Here is a 12500-nt window from a genome sequence, read left to right as displayed (position 1 = left end):
CATGACTTAGTTCTGCAGTCAAATGACCAAATCGCCCTCGAGCATTCTCATTGGTGGAAAGTTATGCATATTGCTTCATCATTTTATAATTAATAAACGTAATTTAATTTTTTTTAAGAATATATCAGAAAATTCCCGTGTTTCTATGTCAAGCAATGTAGTTATATTTCAGTCTTCTGTTGATGTATGTGAAGTGTAATATTGGGATTGTAAAGTCAACATGTAGCACATGACAACTCTATATCTGACATGGTACCAGGTCTCTTCTATTTATAAGCCCATAACCATGTGTGTGAGGTGGATACTTTGGTTTCAAATTAGATTTATTTAAGACTTCAAACAAACACTCCTGTGTGACCCTGATTTAGCCCCACTGCAGTAAATAAACCACTCTGTGTGACTCTGATTTAGCCCACTACAGTAAATAAACACTCTGTGTGACTCTGATTTAGCCCACTAACAGTAAAATAAACACTCTGTGTGACTCTGATTTAGCCCACTACAGTAAAATAAAACACTCTGTGTGACTCTGATTTAGCCCACTGCAGTAAAAATAAACACTCTGTGTGACTCTGATTTAGCCCACTACAGTAAAATAAACACTCTGTGTGACCCTGATTTAGCCCACTACAGTATAACATAAACAACTCTGTGTGACCCTGATTTAGCCCACTACAGTAAAATAAACACTCTGTGTGACTCTGATTTAGCCCACTACAGTAAAATAAACACTCTGTGTGACCCTGATTTAGCCCACTACAGTAAAAATAAACACTCTGTGTGACTCTGATTTAGCCCACTACAGTAAAATAACACTCTGTTGACTCTGATTTAGCCCACTGCAGTAAAAAGTTAACGCACAATAATTATGATCAAGTAACTATAAATATGTTTATTCTATATTAAGCTTAAATAAATAGTCAATTTATATTGATATGTCCAGTAAATTTGGTCAGAATCTATGGCTGTCATATCTGGACATTTGACCCTTTAAATATGACATTACAATTTCAATATCTCTTGTGCAAAAGGTCAAAGTCTAAGGAGGTTAAGATCTCCTGGTTCAGTTTTCTCAGAGGGTCTAGGTCATCTGAGACGGGTCGGCAGGTAGCCTGGCGGCTAGGAGCGTTGGGCCAGTAACCGAAAGGTTGCTGAATCGAATCCCTGAGCTGACAAAGTAAAAAATCTGTTGTTCTGCCCCTGAACAAGGCAGCAAACCCACTGTTCCCCGGGTGCCGATGACAAGGGTGTCGATTAAGGTAGCCCTCCCGCACCTCTCTGATTCAGAGGGGGTTGGGTTAAATGAGGAAAACACATTTCAGTTGAAGGCATTAAGTTGTACAACTGACTAGGTATCCCCCTTTCCTTGTTGGTGCAACAGACCACAACTTAAACCATCAGAATTGGCCTCTGTATTTGACATGTGTTAAAGCCTCTGTATTTGACATGTGTTAAAGCCTCTGTATTTGACATGTGTTAAAGCCTCTGTATTTGACATGTGTTAAAGCCTCTGTATTTGACATGTGTTAAAGCCTCTGTATTTAACATGTGTTAAAGCCTCTGTATTTGACATGTGTTTAAAGCCTCTGTATTTAACATGTGTTAAAGCCTCTGTATTTGACATGTGTTAAAGCCTCTGTATTTGACATGTGTTAAAGCCTCTGTATTTAACATGTGTTAAAGCCTCTGTATTTGACATGTGTTAAAGCCTCTGTATTTGACATGTGTTAAAGCCTCTGTATCTGACATGTGTTAAAGCCTCTGTATTTAACATGTGTTAAAGCCTCTGTATTTGACATGTGTTAAAGCCTCTGTATTTGACATGTGTTAAAGCCTCTGTATTTGACATGTGTTAAAGCCTCTGTATTTGACATGTGTTAAAGCCTCTGTATTTAACATGTGTTAAAGCCTCTGTATTTAACATGTGTTAAAGCCTCTGTATTTGACATGTGTTAAAGCCTCTGTATTTGACATGTGTTAAAGCCTCTGTATTTGACATGTGTTAAAGCCTCTGTATTTAACATGTGTTAAAGCCTCTGAATTTGACATGTGTTAAAGCCTCTGTATTTGACATGTGTTAAAGCCTCTGTATTCGACATGTGTTAAAGCCTCTGTATTTGACATGTGTTAAAGCCTCTGTATTTGACATGTGTTAAAGCCTCTGTATTTAACATGTGTTAAAGTCTCTGTATTTAACATGTGTTGAAGCCTCTGTATTTGACATGTGTTAAAGCCTCTGTATTTGACATGTGTTAAAGCCTCTGTATTTGACATGTGTTAAAGCCTCTGTATTTGACATGTGTTAAAGCCTCTGTATCTGACATGTGTTAAAGCCTCTGTATTTGACATGTGTTAAAGCCTCTGTATTTGACATGTGTTAAAGCCTCTGTATCTGACATGTGTTAAAGCCTCTGTATTTGACATGTGTTAAAGCCTCTGTCTTCGACATGTGTTAAAGCCTCTGTATTTAACATGTGTTAAAGCCTCTGTCTTCGACATGTGTTAAAGCCTCTGTATTTGACATGTGTTAAAGCCTCTGTCTTCGACATGTGTTAAAGCCTCTGTATTTGACATGTGTTTACAGCCTAATACCTGTAATGTAATATTTTGATCAGGTGTAACTTGATGTATCACCCCGTCAGTGTTTGATCTGGCATGGATGACAGATTGTAATAAGCAGCAGCAACAACAACAACAACAACAAACAACACCAACAACAACAACAACAACAACAAAAGTGTTTGATCTAGCATAGATGACAGCCTGTAATAAGCAGCAACAACAACAACAACAACAACAACAACAACAAAAGTGTTTGATCTATCATGGATGACAGCCTGTAATAAGCAGCAGCAACAACAACAACAACAACAACAACAACAACAACAACAACAACAAAAATGTTTGATCTGTCATGGATGACAGCCTGTAATAAGCAGCAGCAGCAACAACAACAACAACAACAACAACAAAAGAAAGAAAACATATTTTTTTTCCAGGTTAGCTGGTCTACTAATTCAAACTACAGAATCTTAGAACCTACAATTTGCTTGCAGGAGAGACGTATGTAATAAACACTGCAATGACCTCGATGATTTCAACGTTCTCCTCCCTGCCTGCCAGGCAGCTTCCAGGACTCAATTACACTAGACACTTTTCTAGTCATTATTAACAGGAAGGGGAATGATGGCTTTACTGGCTATTGGAAGCGTTCAGAATACAGGTGGAGGTTTTGTGTCCAAACGGGGACACCGATCTTTCATATACTTGCCAGTTGCAATCGAACTTGGGCTTGGAAAATAATCGTAGAATTGTGTGTAACCGACAATGACTTGACAATAACTGTGAAGTAAAAAAAAAGAAAAATTCTCATAATATATACATTTTTATACAAGTTAAATTGACCCAACAGCAGCTTTTTATTTGCATATGTAAAGTTGGTAATTATTAATTATTATTAATTAATTATTATTCATAAGCAGAATTTCCCAAAGTTCCAAGTGGTGAAAACCGTTTCTGAGACGAGGCTGAAACTAAAGTGATTTGTTACCTGTAAAACAAAAACCTCTAGTTGGTAAAAGTTATTTTTGTGTCCCTCCTCCTCCACTTCTTCCAAAGAGGATTGAAAAGCCAAACCAAAGTAGAGATTTTCTTGACTGGGACAACATTGGTATTATTTGGACTCTAGAATCACAGTCACACGGGATAGAATGTCATGGCGTCCAGCTGTAGGAGGCTGAAGGAGATAGTCACAGCTTCATCTAGCTTTATTAAACTACTCATCTGTAGTCAGAGACAGTCCAGCTTCATCTAGCTTTATTAAACTCTACTCATCTGTAGTCAGACAGTCACAGCTTCACCTAGCTTTATTAAACTCTATTCGTCTGTAGTCAGAGACAGTCCAGCTTCATCTAGCTTTATTAAACTCTACTCATCTGTAGTCAGACAGTCACAGCTTCACCTAGCTTTATTAAACTCTATTCGTCTGTAGTCAGAGACAGTCCAGCTTCATCTAGCTTTATTAAACTCTACTCATCTGTAGTCAGACAGTCACAGCTTCACCTAGCTTTATTAAACTCTATTCGTCTGTAGTCAGACAGTCCAGCTTCATCTAGCTTTATTAAACTCTACTCATCTGTAGTCAAACAGTCACAGCTCCTTCCTCCTCTCTCCCTCATCCCCCTCCTTCCTCCTCCTCCCTCTTCCTTTCTCCTTTCTCCTTCCTCCTCTCTCCCTCATCCCTCCTCCTTCCTCCTCTCTCCCTCATTCCTCCTCCTTCCTTCCTCCTCCCTCCCTCCTTCCTCCTCTCCTCCCCCCCCCCCTCTCTCCTCCTTCCTCCTCTCTCCTCCTCCTTCCTCCTCCCTCCCTCCTTCCTCCTCCCCCCCCTCCTTCCTCCTCCCTCCTCCTTCCTCCTCTCTCTCCTCCTCCTCCTCCTCTCTCCTCCTCCCTCCTCCTTCCCCCTCTCTCCTCCATCCTCCTTCCTCCCTCCTTCCTCCTCCCTCCCTCCTTCCTCCTCTCCTTCCTCCCCCCCCCCTCTCTCCGCCTCCCTCCTCCTTCCTCCTCTCTCCTCCTCCTTCCTCCTCCCTCCCTCCTTCCTCCTCCCTCCCTCCTTCCTCCCCCCCCTCCTTCCTCCTCGCTCCTCCTCCCTCCTCCATCCTCCTCCCTCCCTCCTTCCTCCTCTTCCTCCTCCCTCCCTCCTTCCTTCCTCTCTCCTCCTCCCTCATCCTTCCCCCTCTCTCCTCCCTCCTCCATCCTCCTCCCTCTCTCCTCCTCCTTCCTCCTCCCTCCCTCCCTCTTCCTCCTCCTCCCCCCCTCCTTCCTCCTCTCTCCTCCCTCCCTCTCTCCCTCCTCCCTCCTCCTTCCTCCTCTCTCCTCCTCCCTCCTCCCTTCCCCCTCTCTCCTCCATCCTCCTCCCTCCCTCCTTCTCCTCCCTCCCTCCTTCCTCCTCTCCTTCCTCCTCCTCCCCCCCTCTCTCCGCCTCCCTCCTCCTTCCTCATCTCTCCTCCTCCCTCCTCCTTCCTCCTCTCTCCTCCTCCCTCCTCCTTCCTCCTCCTCCTCCCCCCCTCCTTCCTCCTCGCTCCTCCTCCCTCCTCTCTCCTCCTCCCTCCTCCTCCCTCCCTCCTTCCTCCTCTCTCCTCCTCCCTCCATCCTTCCTCCTCTCTCCTCCTCCCTCCTCCTTCCTCCTCTCTCCTCCTCCCTCCTCCTTCCTCCTCTCTCCTCCTCCCTCCTTCCACATCTCTCCCCCTCTCTCCTCCTCCCTCCTCCATCCTCCTCCCTCCCTCCTTCCCCCTCTCTCCTCTCTCCTCCTCCCTCCTCCTTCCTCCTCCCTCCTCCTTCCTCCTCCCTCCGTCAGGATTTTCAGTCTTCATTGCAACACACATCTCAACATACCTCAGTTCCTCCAGTTTCTCAAATAGTTTCTCAATATCTATCATTCCTGTTAAGGATTTCTCCTCCTTCCTCCTCCCTCCTCTCTCCTCCTCCCTCCTTCCTCCTCTCCCTCTCTCTTTCTTCAGAACTGGGCGGCGGCCCTACCTTGCATTTGAAAGGAGCACATTATCCCTGAGTACCACTCAATTAGAAAAATAATCTCTCTGTCTCTCGCTCTCTCTCTCAATTCAATTCAATTTAAGAGGCTTTATTGGCATGGGAAAGATGTGTTAACATTGCCTAAGCAAGTGAAGTAGATAATAAATAAAAGTGAAAAAATAAAAAATAAAAAATAAATTAACAGTAAACATGACACTCACAAAAGTTCCAAAAGAATAAAGACATTTTCAAATGTCATATTATATATATATATATATACAGTGTTGTAATGATGTACAAATGGTTAAAGTACAAAAGGTACAATAAATAAGCATAAATATGGGTTGTATTTACAATGGTGTTTGTTCTTCACTGGTTGCCCTTTCTTGTGGCAACAGGTCACACATCTTGCTGCTGTGATGACACACTGTGGTATTTCACCCAGTAGATATGAGAGTTTATCAACAACAACAACCATATGTTTTCTTTGTGGGAATTCACAGCCCTATAGAGACCCTATAGAGACCCTGGTCAAAAGGACTATATACCAGTAAGCGTTTAAACTCACCCAGTAGATATGGGAGTTTATCAACAACAACAACCATATGTTTTCTTTGTGGGAATTCACAGCCCTATAGAGACCCTATAGAGACCCTGGTCAAAAGGACTATATACCAGTAAGCGTTTAAACTCACCCAGTAGATATGAGAGTTTATCAACAACAACAACCATATGTTTTCTTTGTGGGAATTCACAGCCCTATAGAGACCCTATAGAGACCCTGGTCAAAAGGACTATATACCAGTAAGCGTTTAAACTCACCCAGTAGATATGAGAGTTTATCAACAACAACAACCATATGTTTTCTTTGTGGGAATTCACAGCCCTATAGAGACCCTATAGAGACCCTGGTCAAAAGGACTATATACCAGTAAGCGTTTAAACTCACCCAGTAGATATGAGAGTTTATCAACAACAACAACCATATGTTTTCTTTGTGGGAATTCACAGCCCTATAGAGACCCTATAGAGACCCTATAGAGACCCTATAGAGACCCTGGTCAAAAGGACTATATACCAGTAAGCGTTTAAACTCACCCAGTAGATATGAGAGTTTATCAACAACAACAACCATATGTTTTCTTTGTGGGAATTCACAGCCCTATAGAGACCCTATAGAGACCCTGGTCAAAAGGACTATATACCAGTAAGCGTTTAAACTCACCCAGTAGATATGAGAGTTTATCAACAACAACAACCATATGTTTTCTTTGTGGGAATTCACAGCCCTATAGAGACCCTATAGAGACCCTATAGAGACCCTATAGAGACCCTGGTCAAAAGGACTATATACCAGTAAGCGTTTAAACTCACCCAGTAGATATGAGAGTTTATCAACAACAACAACCATATGTTTTCTTTGTGGGAATTCACAGCCCTATAGAGACCCTATAGAGACCCTATAGAGACCCTATAGAGACCCTGGTCAAAAGGACTATATACCAGTAAGCGTTTAAACTCACCCAGTAGATATGAGAGTTTATCAACAACAACAACCATATGTTTTCTTTGTGGGAATTCACAGCCCTATAGAGACCCTATAGAGACCCTGGTCAAAAGGACTATATACCAGTAAGCGTTTAAACTCACCCAGTAGATATGAGAGTTTATCAACAACAACAACCATATGTTTTCTTTGTGGGAATTCACAGCCCTATAGAGACCCTATAGAGACCCTATAGAGACCCTATAGAGACCCTGGTCAAAAGGACTATATACCAGTAAGCGTTTAAACTCACCCAGTAGATATGAGAGTTTATCAACAACAACAACCATATGTTTTCTTTGTGGGAATTCACAGCCCTATAGAGACCCTATAGAGACCCTATAGAGACCCTATAGAGACCCTGGTCAAAAGGACTATATACCAGTAAGCGTTTAAACTCACCCAGTAGATATGAGAGTTTATCAACAACAACAACCATATGTTTTCTTTGTGGGAATTCACAGCCCTATAGAGACCCTATAGAGACCCTGGTCAAAAGGACTATATACCAGTAAGCGTTTAAACTCACCCAGTAGATATGAGAGTTTATCAACAACAACAACCATATGTTTTCTTTGTGGGAATTCACAGCCCTATAGAGACCCTATAGAGACCCTATAGAGACCCTATAGAGACCCTGGTCAAAAGGACTATATACCAGTAAGCGTTTAAACTCACCCAGTAGATATGAGAGTTTATCAACAACAACAACCATATGTTTTCTTTGTGGGAATTCACAGCCCTATAGAGACCCTATAGAGACCCTGGTCAAAAGGACTATATACCAGTAAGCGTTTAAACTCACCCAGTAGATATGAGAGTTTATCAACAACAACAACCATATGTTTTCTTTGTGGGAATTCACAGCCCTATAGAGACCCTATAGAGACCCTATAGAGACCCTATAGAGACCCTGGTCAAAAGGACTATATACCAGTAAGCGTTTAAACTCACCCAGTAGATATGAGAGTTTATCAACAACAACAACCATATGTTTTCTTTGTGGGAATTCACAGCCCTATAGAGACCCTATAGAGACCCTATAGAGACCCTATAGAGACCCTGGTCAAAAGGACTATATACCAGTAAGCGTTTAAACTCACCCAGTAGATATGAGAGTTTATCAACAACAACAACCATATGTTTTCTTTGTGGGAATTCACAGCCCTATAGAGACCCTATAGAGACCCTATAGAGACCCTATAGAGACCCTATAGAGACCCTATAGAGACCCTATAGAGACCCTATAGAGACCCTATAGAGACCCTGGTCAAAAGGACTATATACCAAAATATACATCTTCATAAAGAATTCCATTTATGTTTGTTGTTATACTATATATATATATAGTAGATAGTTGGTCCAACAGTGTTCAGTTAATAAACAGGAAACAGTAGCAGACAGTTATGACTGAGACCAAACCTGTCTTTCCCACATAAACAGTTTATGGAAGGGAACGTTTAACTGCAGAAGAGATAGATAGACTTTACAGTTCCTTTTAATTGTTTAATTCACATTTTTTATGATCTACCGCACTTGCTTTGGCAATGTTAACATATGTTTCCCATGTCAATAAAGCCCTTGAATTGAATTGAGAGGGAGAGAGAGAGAGAGAGAGAGAGAGAGAGAGAGAGAGAGAGAGAGAGAGAGAGAGAAATGTCTCTATTCCTTTTTAAACTTTTGTGAGTGTGATGTTTACTAATGTTTCCCTTGTTTAATTCCCTTTTGTTTGTCTATTCCATCTGCTTTGACAATGTAAACATATGTTTCCCAAAAAGCCCTCTGAATTGAATTGAGAGGGAGAGGAGGGAGTGAGCGAGCGGGAGACAGAGAGAGAAAGATAGAGACAGCGAGAGAGTGACATATAGAGAGAGACAGAGAGAGATATAGAGACAGAGAGATATAGAGATAGAGAGAGAGATAGAGAGACAGCAACAGAGAGAGAGACAGAGCGGGAGAGAGACAGAGAGAGAGATAGATAGCGAGAGAGATAGAGAGAGACAGAGAGAGAGAGACAGAGAGAGACAGAGAGACAGAGAGAGAGAGAGATAGAGAGAGAGAGATGGAGAGAGAGAGATAGAGAGAGTGTCAGAGAGAGAGAGAGAGACAGAGAGACAGAGAGAGAGAGTGTCAGAGAGAGAGAGAGAGAGAGAGACAGACACACAAATTTCTTCACACAGGGTCGTGGGGTTGGACAGGGATGCAGCTTAAGCCCCACCCTCTTCAACATATATATCAACGAATTGGCGCGGGCACTAGAAAAGTCTGCAGCACCCGGCCTCACCCTACTAGAATCCGAAGTCAAATGTCTGCTGTTTGCTGATGATCTGGTGCTTCTGTCACCAACCAAGGAGGGCCTACAGCAGCACCTAGATCTTATGCACAGATTCTGTCAGACCTGGGCCCTGACAGTAAATCTCAGTAAGACCAAAATAATGGTGTTCCAAAAAAGGTCCAGTCACCAGGACCACAAATACAAATTCCATCTAGACACTGTTGCCCTAGAGCACACAAAAAACTATACATACCTTGGCCTAAACATCAGCGCCACAGGTAACTTCCACAAAGCTGTGAACGATCTGAGAGACAAGGTAAGAAGGGCATTCTATACCATCAAAAGGAACATAAATTGCAACATACCAATTAGGATTTGGCTAAAAATACTTGAATCAGTCATAGAGCCCATTGCCCTTTATGGTTGTGAGGTCTGGGGTCAGCTCACCAACCAAGACTTCACAAAATGGGACAAACACCAAATTGAGACTCTGCACGCAGAATTCTGCAAAAATATCCTCCGTGTACAACGTAGAACACCAAATAATGCATGCAGAGCAGAATTAGGCCGATACCCACTAATTATCAAAATCCAGAAAAGAGCCGTTAAATTCTATAACCACCTAAAAGGAAGCGATTCCCAAACCTTCCATAACAAAGCCATCACCTACAGAGAGATGAACCTGGAGAAGAGTCCCCTAAGCAACCTGGTCCTGGGACTCTGTTCACAAACACAAACACACCCTACAGAGCCCCAGGACAGCAGCACAATTAGACCCAACCAAATCATGAGAAAACAAAAAGATAATTACTTGACACATTGGAAAGAATTAACAAAAAAACAGAGCAAACTATAATGCTATTCGGCCTTACACAGAGAGTACACAGCAGCAGAATACCTGACCACTGTGACTGACCCAAAATTAAGGAATGCTTTGACTATGTACAGACTCAGTGAGCATAGCCTTGCTATTGAGAAAGGCCGCTGTAGGCAGACCTGACTCTCAAGAGAAGACAGGCTATGTGCTCACTGCCCACAAAATGAGGTTGAAACTGAGCTGCACTTCCTAACCTCCTGCCAAATGTATGACCATATTAGAGACACATAGTTCTCTCAGATTACACAGATCCACAAAGACTTAGAAAACAAACCCGATTTTGATAAACTCTCATATCTACTGGGTGAAATACCACAGTGTGCCATCACAGCAGCAAGATTTGTGACCTGTTGCCACGAGAAAGGGCAACCAGTGAAGAACACACACCATTGTAAATACAACCCATATCTATGCTTATTTATTTTATCTTGTGTCCTTTACCATTTGTACATTGTTAAAACACTGTATATATATAATATGACATTTGTATTGTCTTTATTGTTTTGAAACTTCTGTATGTGTAATGTTTACTGTTAATTTTTATTGTTTATTTCACTTTAAATATTCACTTTATATATTATCTACCTCACTTGCTTTGGCAATGTTAACACATGTTTCCCATGCCAATAAAGCCCTTGAATTGAATTGACAGAGAGAGAGACAGAGGGAGAGAGAGAGTGACAGAGAGAGAAAGAGAAAGAGAGAGGCAGAGTCAGAGAGAGACAGAGAGAGATAGAGAGAGAGTGAGATCGAGAGAGAGAGAGCGAGAGAGAGTAACAGAGACAGAGAGAGAGAGAGAGAGAGAGAGAGAGAGAGGTCTGTGGAGACCTGAATGCTAGAACAGCAGAAGAACAAGACACTATTAACAGTCATGGGGATAAACACCTACCAGGAAGCAACAACCTTTCCCTCCCCACAAGTGAAAAACTAAAACGGAGTACAGCTCGTGAAGCTCTGTGGAACACTGGGTCTGTACATAGTCAATGGTAGGCTGAGAGGGGACTCTTTTGGTCGGTACAACCTACAGCTCTGTGGAACACTGGGTCTGTACATAGTCAATGGTAGGCTGAGAGGGGACTCTTTTGGTCGGTACACCTACAGCTCATCCCTTGGCAGCAGCACTGTAGACTACTTCCTCACCGACCAAAACCCAGAGTCTCTCAGAGCCTTCACAGTCAGCCCACTGACACCTCTCTCTGAGCCTTCACAGTCAGCCCACTGACACCTCTATCTGAGCCTTCACAGTCAGCCCACTGACACCTCTCTCTGAGCCTTCACAGTCAGCCCACTGACACCTCTCTCTGAGCCTTCACAGTCAGCCCACTACCATCTCTCTCAGACCACAGTAAAATCACAGTGTATCTGAGAAGAGCAGAACCCAACCATGAAGCATCACGGCCCAATAACTTACATGGTACAAAACAGGCCTATAGATGGAGTGCAAAGAGTACAGACATCTACCAGAAAGCAATTAGTAGCCAAAAAATACAATCTCTCCTGGACAACTTTTAGCCTTAACATTCTCCTTCAGCAACGAAGGTGTACATTTGGCTGTTTGGAACATAAACTTTATATTTGACAAATTAGCCTCCTTGGCTCATTATTATCATCTTAAAGAAGCACAAGAGCAAACCAGAAATAACAGATAATGAAAGATGGTTTGATAATGACTGCAAAAATATAAGAAGGTCATTGAGAAACATATAAATATAAATATATCTAATCAAAAACACAGAGAACCAGACAACAAAAATAAAGGCCTTCAATATGGGGAAACACTGAAGCAATACAAACACACCCTGAGAACAAAAAAGGACATTGGAAATCAGAATAATTATTGGAAAACCTACGCACGCACTCTCCAACCCAAAAAGGCCTGTGGTGCTGATGGTATTTTAAATGAAATGATCAAATATACAGACCACAAATTCAAATTGGCTATACTCAAACTCTTCAACATTATCCTCACTGCAGGTATTTCCCCCGATATTTGGAACCAGGGATTGATCACACCAATCGATAAAAATGGAGACAAATTTGACCCAAATAATTACAGAGGAATTAGCTTTAACAGCAACTTGGGGAAAAATTCTCTGCAGTATCATAAATAGCAGACTACATCATTTCCTTGACGAACACAACGTCCTGAGCAGAAGCCAGACTGGATTTCTAAAATATTATCGTACAACAGAACACATTTACTCCCATTCTCCCATACTCTAATTGACAAACAAGTAAAGCAAAACAAAGGCAAAATCTACTCGTGTTTTGTC

Source organism: Oncorhynchus kisutch, linkage group LG15 (assembly GCF_002021735.2).
Source record: "Oncorhynchus kisutch isolate 150728-3 linkage group LG15, Okis_V2, whole genome shotgun sequence".
Lineage (NCBI taxonomy): Eukaryota > Metazoa > Chordata > Actinopteri > Salmoniformes > Salmonidae > Oncorhynchus > Oncorhynchus kisutch.
Note: the sequence above shows the minus strand (reverse complement) of the source record.